The sequence below is a fragment of the Callospermophilus lateralis genome, chromosome 4 (genome assembly GCF_048772815.1).
Source record: "Callospermophilus lateralis isolate mCalLat2 chromosome 4, mCalLat2.hap1, whole genome shotgun sequence".
Lineage (NCBI taxonomy): Eukaryota > Metazoa > Chordata > Mammalia > Rodentia > Sciuridae > Callospermophilus > Callospermophilus lateralis.
In genome coordinates, this window is record NC_135308.1 from 84,041,474 (window position 1) to 84,052,433 (window position 10,960).

Genomic DNA, 10,960 nt, shown 5'->3' on the forward strand with positions numbered 1-10,960 from the left:
TATTCTCTGAATGAATTAATTGAAATGTTTGGAAAAGAAATCTATAGTTCTATTTGTTATTTTTAAATTCATGCTGTACTCATGTCAAGTTGCAATTATTGGCACAGATGGTGTTATTTTTAAGTTTGTTTGAATAGATGAAGAAAATAATTATAATTATAAAGCAAACAGAATTCACATTGAATATTGACTTCTAATCTTATTTTAAAATTAAAATTATGCTCTGAAATATATTAATGGATGAAGCAGACATTTAATTCTCTAGATATTGAACCCATATTTCTTAGCCTGATGCAAAACTTAGTCTTCTCATTTTCTTACTTTAATTTTATGTTTTCGATTTCTACATTCAGAGGATAAAGAGAAACATTCATCCTCACAGAATGGCGTAGCATGCAGAAGTGATGAGGGCTGCACTCTAAGAGGATTAAGCACACAAAGAAGATAATTAACTTGCTAAGGCCCCATAGAAAATTGTGGAAGAGGAAGAATAGCATTCAGTTTCTGTTATCCTGAGAAAGATGGATTTAGCCAAATAGCTACATATTCGTGCTTCAGAGTTCATTTATAGTTCTGCATGTTCACATAAATTTAAGAAATAGTAAACCCTAAACATCAACACACAAAAAGTTAACTGTTAATAAATTACAAACCTGGTCTGTTCTTAAATATAGGTTGACATCTAGTTTAAGATCAAAACGCACTGGAATTTTTGTACTATCTTTAAAATTATTCCCAATAGCAACAAGACTCTAACAAAAATTCACTAGGGATAAAGATGAGACTGCAGAGACACTAGACTTACTTATTTAACATTAACTTTTAAAATTGGGAGTGGGGGTATAGCTCAGACATAGAGTACCTGCCTGCTTAGGCATGAGGCCCTGGGTTCAATCCCCAGTACATAAAACAAACCAACAAGGACACATCTTCAAACTGGTTTTATAACCATCTATAAGAACACTTTCCTTGGGTGGGAAAATTATGAATGATGTTAGCTTTTCTTCTTTGAGTTTTTAGAGCATTCAAAAAATTTTATAAAGAATGTGCATTTTGTAATCAGAATAATGAAAAATTAGTATTGCTTATATATTCTTCATCTGCAGTAATTACCCTTGAATATAATATTCAGCTGTAAAATTTAGACATTAGAAATGCAACTCACGTGTTCAAATTTCTAAAAGGCCCAGTTGATCTGGCAGAAAAACAACTCTGAGTCTACCAGATTTGACTCATTCCGAGTACTGTTTATTGTAAACCAGAAATGTAATGCCAGGTGGATATGTCATCATCCAACTAAAGTGAAACATGAAAAAGAAACAGTTTTGACAAGCTATTACACTTTGGAAAGAAAGGAACAGAGAGAGAAAACCACTCTGCAAGGGATTTGAGATTTCTTTTTATGTCTATATACCCTAAATGCAAATACTGGTGAAAATGGCAATAGTAATTTTTTAAAATCATGCCAAATGAGCTGTTATCCTCTAATATTTTAGGAATATTCACTAATACCACTGAATATATTGATTTGGACAAGATTTGGAATCATTCCTATCTGTGCCATCAGGACATTTAATACAGGACTGTCTCTCTTTTTTTTTTTTAATTTATTTATTTTTTTAGTTTTTGGCGGACACAACATCTCTGTTTGTATGCGGTGCTGAGGATCGAACCTCGATCCTCATGCCAGGCAAGCGAGCTACCACTTGAGCCACATCCCCAGCCCACAGGACTGTCTCTTCTCCTATCACTCTCTGACCTCAGAAAGTTCAGTTTAACTTGACCTCCATGAGTGCCAATTATGAGGTCTCTCCTAACATGGAGTTGGTATACATAGGGGCCTGGCAGTCTCCTAAGCCTTGAATAACACCAGTTAGACTATGTAATGATTCCTGTGGATTTAATCAGCAAGTCTCAAGGTCTACAACAAGAATAAAGTCAAAGGAAAATTCAAAGACCTTTTAAGAGGCGTTTAGGGCGAACTGGAATAGAACTGGTTAAGATAACAATAAATAAGAAATATTTATAAGAAATTTGATTTGAATTCTAGACAAATCTACAATTTTTAAAAATGTGTGTCGAGATAGCTTATAAATATACAATTATATTTTAATTTGTTATTTGAAAAATAAAATCATATGTAAATGATGCACAATCCCTATGAAGGTGTTTCAGCAAATTGCAAATTGTATAATACATGTGAAGGGATTGCCATCTAGTGGCTCAAGGCAAAATACATTTTCGTGTAAGCCTGGGGCTAAAAATATGTCTAGACAAATATTAGTATCCCTCACTAAGCTACTAATTATACAAACATTTTTATCATAATTTAGCAACCAAGTAAATTCAGATAGAAATATACATATTGGTTTTAAATGTGTAAATAATATTTCAAATAAGTTATGAATTTTTTTTCTATTTAGAAGTGTAATATATGCCATTGTAGAAAATTTCTAAACTCTAGAACAATATAGAGAAGAAAAATATATATATAATGCCACCTAGAGACAACCACAGAAACATTTTAATGAATTTTCTTCAGTCCATATGGAAATACATTCATGTTCATGTTTTTTCATAAAATTGATATCATAAAAAGGATTCGATTTTGTTCTGCTTTTTTTTATTTGTTCTTCTTAGATATACATGACAGTAAAGTATATTTTGGCATATTATACATACATGGAAGGATTCAATTTTAAGTAGTGTTTTGAAAACATTAAAGTTACATTGTGTGTTTTTAATAGGTGGTTAAAGTTCTCTGTAGCTTGAGTGAGGCTTTTTAAAAAAACTAGGAGGGAATAAATATGCATATGAATGAATAGGTGAAAATATACTTTTTTCAGCAGACTGATAGTAGCTTAATTAATCTGGGAAATGAAGTTAAAAATGTATGGCTCAGTGATAGTGGTTGAGACAAGAGTTAACCAGACCAGGAAAAGTCTGTGGGAACCAGATCAAGAACCATGGGCATGCCAGCTAGTTAGTTGTCTGCTGATATGGATAACCCTAGAGGAACTGGGATAATGGACTGACATTATCACATTTATATACCAGAAAATAATAACAAAATAATTTGATATGAATGTAGAAGACAGAGTGAAATAATAGGTGTCAAAGCTGGTTGCGCTTTAGAACTACCTAGGAAGTTTAAAAATGCTGATTCCTAGACCACAGTTTGAACAAATTCAATCGGAATTCTTGGGAATGAAATGTTTTAAAGAACTACTCAGTTTATGTTATTATGTTGTTTGGTGTGAGAATCACCAGACTAAAGGGAGATAAAGCTAAAGGTGTAAATACCACTTAGATGGGTGTTGCTTTAGATCATGTGAAAATATAATGTGTGCCTAAACTGGTTTAGTCAGTATATTTGGAGAAGTTATTTGGTGGTATAATTGGCATGAGTTGATAATTAATTGAACACAGATATAGAGAAGCACAGAATAGTAAATGGTGTCCACAGGAAAGACTTCTCATTAGGAGGAAGACAGGGATATATGTTAATTAAGAAACTACAGTTTTCTTTTTGATCTGTCACCATTGGCACAAACACATTTACATATGTGCTATTCTACTGTAGGTCCTTGTACCACATAATATATCTCAGTTCCACCCCACCCTTCTGTTCTCTACTCTATGATGGTGTGGCCAGGACTCTGTAACAACATTTTTGCCTCCCCAGGTGGTTCCACGATAGGGTCTTCTAGCAGCGGATGGAGAGAAGGATGCTGGTGAGGAAGAAGGGATTCGCTCCTCTGGTTTGCTTCTTGATGGCTTCCTGTTTGCTTTTGGTTCTACTTTAAAAACCATTCTGGCCATAGTTTTTTACCCCTGTACCAGTCTTGTTTTTCTATAGCAGCAGCTGAATCCAATTTCCAGTTTTTTTTTTTTTTTTAAACACTTGCAGAAACAGCCTCATCACCATTTGGGGCAGACAACATTAGCTGTCTGCTGTCTGCTCCTCAGAGGTCTGGGTTTCAGCATCACAGATCTCTTCCCCACATTTCTAAGACTTTCTTCTTTGTTCTGTCAGTTGTCTCTTGACTGAGGTGGTATCTGCTTCCTGAAGTTGTTATTTCCATGTTTCCTTTGAGTTCCTTTTCCACATGTAGTAGTATTAATATGTAAAATACTATTATATGTCTGAAATTCTCTCTACTCAAATTTCACTAGTGTGATTTCCATCTCTTGATGAGAACCCAGAGGGCCACAGGGGTGGAAAAGTGCCCTTTCAGCACTAATTTGGCCTGACCACTTCTGAAAGACCTCTACTGTATGTCTCCAAACAAAATAATCATTGAGCTACAAAGGCAATCAGAGGGGCTATTTTATAGAAGAGTTAAATAAATATTCCTAATCAGTGCAAAATTCAAGAATCTATGAGTTGTGACTTTATCTGGTCCTTTCTCTTAGAATGCATAAGGGAGAGAGAAGCAGGGAAAACCCTCAGCACCTAGGTCTTTAGATGGTCATCCCTTCTGAACTCTATCTTCTTAAACCCCAACATCTTTTGAAGAACCTGCTCAAACCTCCACTGCTGAGGGTCCCTACCTATCTTCTTAGTCCAATTCAGTTTCTTTCCATATGAGAAAAAAGCTACATCATTGTGTGTGGTTAAATTACATAGACTTTGCATAGACGGTGATGGGGTTTTCCTTGGCCTGGGATTTCCAGAGGAACCCAGAAGTTTGCCAAGGAGCCCTGTGGGTTCTGGTTTCATAGTGCCCTACTTCCAGACTGGTCTCTTCATTCAGTGAGGGTTGCTGCTATTTTGCATCTGATTTTTCTAAGGACAACAGCAGCTTACCACTATGAGTATTACTTTTCTTTCCAAAACAACATGATTTGGCATCTTATGTGGGTGGTGCAATTTTCATATTAATGTGAATTCCTACTCCTTAGAAAATAATAACTCTAAAATTCTTGGATAAGGATCTTCTAGCTTTTTCCTGAACATGTCTACATTACTAGAACCATTATTTTAATTTAAAATTCCTCTTTATGAAGTATTCAGGGACTTTGGTACAGGTTTCAAATAGATTCTTTCTCATAATGTAGTCTTTCCTTTTAGAAAAACATGGGTAAGGGAGGTAGCCGAGAATCTCATTCTATCTCATCAAACCATCTCAAGCTTTATCTCTATCTTTATCTCCATCGACAAAACCATGAAAGAAAGCTGATCATTTCATCCAAAACACTCAGATAGAAGCAATAAAAAAAAAAAAAAAAAAAGAACTGAAAAGGACTAGGATGTTTATATTAGGTCTCTCCCTCCTCTTTACTTGACATATAATGGGATTTCCCATGATGAAGGCAGTCATTTAATCCCAATATAATAACTAATATTTATTTTTTGAGCTAAAATTATAAGGCTATAACCAAAACAATTCCCAATAAAAGCCAGAAGAGAAATACAAAGAATATATTTATACTATTCTTGTGAAAATATCATAATGAATAGAACAGCCACCATTTAAAGGTGAGTAAAATGTGATCTTTGTATTGAAAAATGTTGATTTAAAATAAACATAAACATAAATGCAAAAGACAGATATGAACTACTGAAAAAAAAATAGATGAAATGTTTAGGCAAAAATGTCCCTAACCTCTCTCTCTCTAAAAAAAAAAAAAAAAAAAAAAAAGAACATGGTCTCTCTATAACAAAAAAGACATTATTAAAAATAATTTAATTTAAAAACAAATATGTCTTAGCTATTCTTGGCCTTTTGCTTTCCTATATCACTATTAATATCTGTGTGAAAAGTTTTATTCAAAAATAACTGGAGGCTGGACATGGTGGCACATGCCTATAATCCCATCGGGTTGGGAGGCTGAGGCAAAGAGGATCCTAAGTTCAAAGCCAGTTTCAGCAATTTAGCCAGGCCCTAAGCAACTCAGGGAGACCCTATCTCTCAATAAAATATAAAAAAGGGCTGGGGATGAGGCTCAATGGTTAAGCACCCCATGGTTCAATCCCCGGTGCCAAAAAAAAAAAAAAAAAAAAAAAGAACTGAAAAGGACTAGGATGTAGCTCAGTTGTCAAGCACCCATGGGTTAAATCCACAGTGCCAAAATAAATAAATAAAAATTAAAAATTAAAATAATTGTATCTTTTGTTTGGAATTGTATTGAATCTATAAAACAATTTGGGGATGTATTGGTTTTCTATAGCTGCCAAAACAAAATACTACAGACTGGGTAGGTTAAACAAAAGAAATTTATTTTTTTACAGTTCTAGAAATCCAAGATCAAGATGTCAGCAGACTGGTTTCTTCTGAGGCCTCTCTCCTTTGCTCGCAGATGTTAGCCTTCTCATGTGTCCTCACCTGGCTATTCCTTAGTCTGTTTCTCCTAACCTCCTCTTTTCATCAGAACCACTGTCGTGTTAAATCAGGGCCTACCCATTCAACCTCATTTTACCTTTATAATCTCCTTAAAGGTGCTATCTCCAAATATAGTCACATCACAATTTAGTGGAATTTAGGGTGAGAAACTGATGTGACTCCATTTTTAAAAATAAATAAATAACAGCAGCTTCTACCTCAAGGCCTGTCCTAAAGGAAGGGGGCGTGACCACCCTTGTCCTTGGAAAAACCCACAGAGCACTCCTATGAACATACCACTCTGCTGAGTTGTTTGTCTACAAGTAACAGGAGAGATCTCTGGCGCCAGGTGTCCCTGACTCAGGCTAGGTGAGGACCCATAGCAACCCCCTAGCAACCACCAATCAGCATGAGACAGGGAAATACCTGGAATACCAGATGACCCCCAAGTAGTTTATAGTGGTTGATAAAATGTTGGGAAACCATGTAGTTTAGCACGTATACCCCTTGTGGCCTAAACTAATCAGTTCAAAGGAATCCCCCTCTTATACTAACCAATTACCCCTACCCAACTTGTTCCCGCCATTGAATGTGCTAATCAATGATAAGAGTTGTTGTTTGACTTTCCCGCTGTATGAAATGATTTGCTGTGTGATGTTGTGACGCATAGAGTATCCCCCCAAACCTATAAAATCTCACTGAACAAAGGACCAGAACTCACTCCCTGGGACCGCTGTGTCAGGAACAGTTGTGAGTCCAGGCTTAAGCTTGCAATAAAGACTCTTGTGTGGGCTGGGGATGTGGCTCAAGCGGTAGCGCGCTCGCCTGGCATGCGTGCAGCCCGGGTTCGATCCTCAGAACCATGTACAAACAAAGATGTTGTGTCCACCAATAACTAAAGAATAAATATTAAAAAATTCTCTCTCTCTCTCTCACTCTCTCTTTAAAAAAAAAAAAAAAAAAAGACTCTTGTGTGATTGCATTGGATTCGGCTCCTGGAGGTCTATTGGGGTTCCACGAATCTGGCATAACAAGGGATTCCTCATTTAAATTTGGGGGTGAGGGAGACACACAATTCAGCCCATAACAGGGGAGCATTCACATTTTTCAGTACTGAATCTTCCAATTTTTATTTCTATTTATTTATATATTTTCAATGCCTTTCAGCTAAGTTTATCATTCTACATAAAGATCTTAAAAATATTATGTTGAATATTCTCCATATACTTTACCAAGTCTTCTTGAAGAAGGGCCCAGTCACTGACATAACCAACTCTATTTTGTCCCTCTCTGAATCCCTGTCTCTTTTAACTTTTTTATTTTTTTCTTTTCATTCTTCTGAACCACTTTCTTCTGCAGTTACTTTGGTACTCAGAAATTACAGGTCTAGTTGATTAGCATCTTTATCACAAAGTACCAAAACTATTTCCAGACAACAAAGAGCCTCAAAGAATGGATTACCTTGATGAGAATGTCCCCCTAAGTGGGAGCAATTACCTCATGATAGAACTAAGCTACTGTCTAATCAGGAGTCAATCATCTCATGATGGAAACAAATCATCCCCTTAAGCAATAATGATCTTCTCACCTCAAGCAATGATGACCTTCTCAGAGCTTCACAGCACCAGTCCTGAGATAATGATCAACCAAACCATGGCCTGACCAAGATGACTTACTCTGCCAGCAATGCAAATCCCCCATATTGGGAGAGATGGCCTAGCCTAATCTCTTGGCACCACTGGAGTGGGGCCTTAGCCAAAGGGCTCTGAACACCCTGTCCTCCCTTCTGCACTGTGGTACGTGTCCTGTAAGGTTGATATATATGGACTCCATCAAAAGGCTCCCTTGCCATTCAGTCTGTGAATAGGTTTAACAACAGGAAGCATGGGCAGATTTACAGATATTCATTCCCCTGATTCTACCCCTCTGCTGGGATGATGATGGTTAACAGATATTGTCTTCATAACTCATTATCTCAGCTTTTGTCAAGGAGCAGCCTACTTCTGCAACTATGGCTCTTTTCTGTGAATTCAAGTTCAGATAGCCTTGTCCCTTTCAGCTAGCCATTCATATCTATGGTTAGTAGTTCATTTTCTCCCTGGAGTTCTTCACTATTTCTTTGTGGTTGGTTTTCATTTCTGCATTTCACTGTGTCATTTTTCTTTCTTTCTTTTATGTGGTACATGAGATTGAATTCAGGAACTTATGCATGGTAGGCAAATGCTCTACCTCTATGCCAAAAACCCAGCTCTTTTTTTTTTTTTTTTTTTGAGACAAGGTCTTACTCAGTTTCCCAGGCTAGCCTCAAATTTGTGATCCTCCTGACTCAGCCTCCTGAGTAGCTAGAGTTACAGGCATGCACCATCATACCTGACTTACATTGCACATTTTAAAATTCCACTTTTTTTATAGCTCAAGAGGTAGAACATGCCTGAGGTCCTGAGTTCAAGCCCCAGAACTGTCCCCCAAATTCATTTTGTGTTTGTTATTAAGGTACAGAGATATTTTCATTATTTTTTTTAAATCCAGTAACCTTGCTAACTTTAATGAATTCTAGTACTTTCTACTAAACTTTCCCCCATTTTCTTTGTTTCTGTATTCCATCTTTTAACCCATTTTATAATCTCTATAATCCCAGATTTATAAATTTCTTTCAACATTTATGCCTTTCTGGGTTATCTAGATGTCTAATACTGTTTTGTATTGAAGTAGTAGCAGTAATCATTCATTTTGTACTAACCCTAGGAGAGAATACTTTCAGTGTTTCACTATAGGGTGTGGTGTTTCTTTCAAATATTCTTTTAGGATAAGGAAACTCTCTGCTATTTCTAGTTCCTAAGAGTTCTTATCATGAATTAATGCTAATTTTTACCAAAATTTTTTTTACACATCTATCGATGTGATTATTTTTTGCTTCCATTTTTAACATGGTTTATTATATTAATTGCATTTAACATTTCCTAATATTAAACTGACCTCGAAGGACACACAATTGGTCATGATACCTATCACTCTTAGCACTCAAATCTAAATAGGGGAGAAATAATACAGTCTTTAGAGCCAAAGTAGGAAACATAAATATAGGTTATATTTTTATCTATAGACAATGAGCACTAAATGAATATACTCTGATGTCTAACTGTTCAGTTTTTGTTTTAACTTGAATGTACCTGATAGGAGTATTAGTAAAAATATATAAATATATTGATTAAAAGATGAGTAGTGTGCAGTAGCTAGCTAGGAGAGACATATGCTGTTAGGTAGAGATAAGAAAGTGTGCTTGCAAAGAACTGATATGTTCACCCATTGGAATGATGTAATGTACTTGCAAAGAGCTGATAATGTGCCTATGGATTAGTATAAATATCGGCACGGAGGGCTGGCATTTTCACCTTCAGACCTGCCTCGAGAGAGGATACCACCGGACGGTCTGTTGGTCCAACCAGTCTCTGCTCCGGAGCCGCTGTGTGAGGCGTAACCTGAATAAACCGAGCATTCGAGAAAGGCATCTGGTGTTCGCGTCTTGCAGTACGTCGTGGGGTTGCTGGACCGGGACGGATACCCGTGAGGGTGAGCGGACTCCTTGCCCATTGCGGGACCCCCTGGAGGTGATCCGGAGCTGAGTTCCAGACATCGGAACCGTCTGCTCGCGACAGTACCTTTTATTAATTTACCTCCCTCAGTAATATAGCAATTTTATTTAATCAGTAAACAATCATTTGTTGAATACTTACTAAATGTCATTCATTCTTCCTCACACCAGGGTATAAATGAAGTAAATCATTGACATTGTGGAGTTCATTACTTAAATGTGTAAGTGGTGTGTGTGTATGGAGGGGGGGGGGGGTGAAGAATGGAGTGAGATTGGCTCAAAAAAGAACAAATGATAATGAAAAACATAATTCTGTACTGTACGTGAATGAAGAAAGTGTTAAGGAAATAGAATGGAGATATATTCCAAATTCCCATTCAAGTTATTTGACTTGAATCTTGAAGGACAGATGTTAATCAGAAACAATACATGTTCATCTCAAAAAGATAAAAGAAATATTCAGTTAAATATTGGTGCATACACACGAAATGTTATGGTCTTGGGAATAAAATAGTGAACAAACACAATAACCTCTGTTTTGTGCTTACTTTTAAACATTAAGGCAAGAAAAAAACAACTTGCCCAGAGTGAGTGTCTTCCCTGCTAAGAAAAACTTTGAGCTATCAATGCACAGTTCTGGTTATACAGAAGAGTGATCCCCTCAGTGGGCTGCCTGCAGGCAAACACCACCAGAATTTCTGTTTACTTTTTTAGAGTCCTTTAGTTTCTATTTTTGGTTTATGTATTATAGTGTACATATAATTTGCAAATTATCATCCAAATATTGGAGTGAGGGTTCAAAATTTATTGATGCGAGAATTTCATCAAAAAAACTGAGGGTCCACTACTATAGTTCTCTGGGAGGGGAACAAAAGTATTTAACTGTATTTAAAACCACTAGCATTCATGTTTGAAACACTAACAAAAAAGGAAAGTTTCAGAAGGGATGGCTAGGAAAATTATTTTCCTTAAGGGTCGTTAAGTTGTAGACAATCCCAGAGGAGCTGGCCCTATTTCTTTTAATAAGAAAAATCAAACAAGT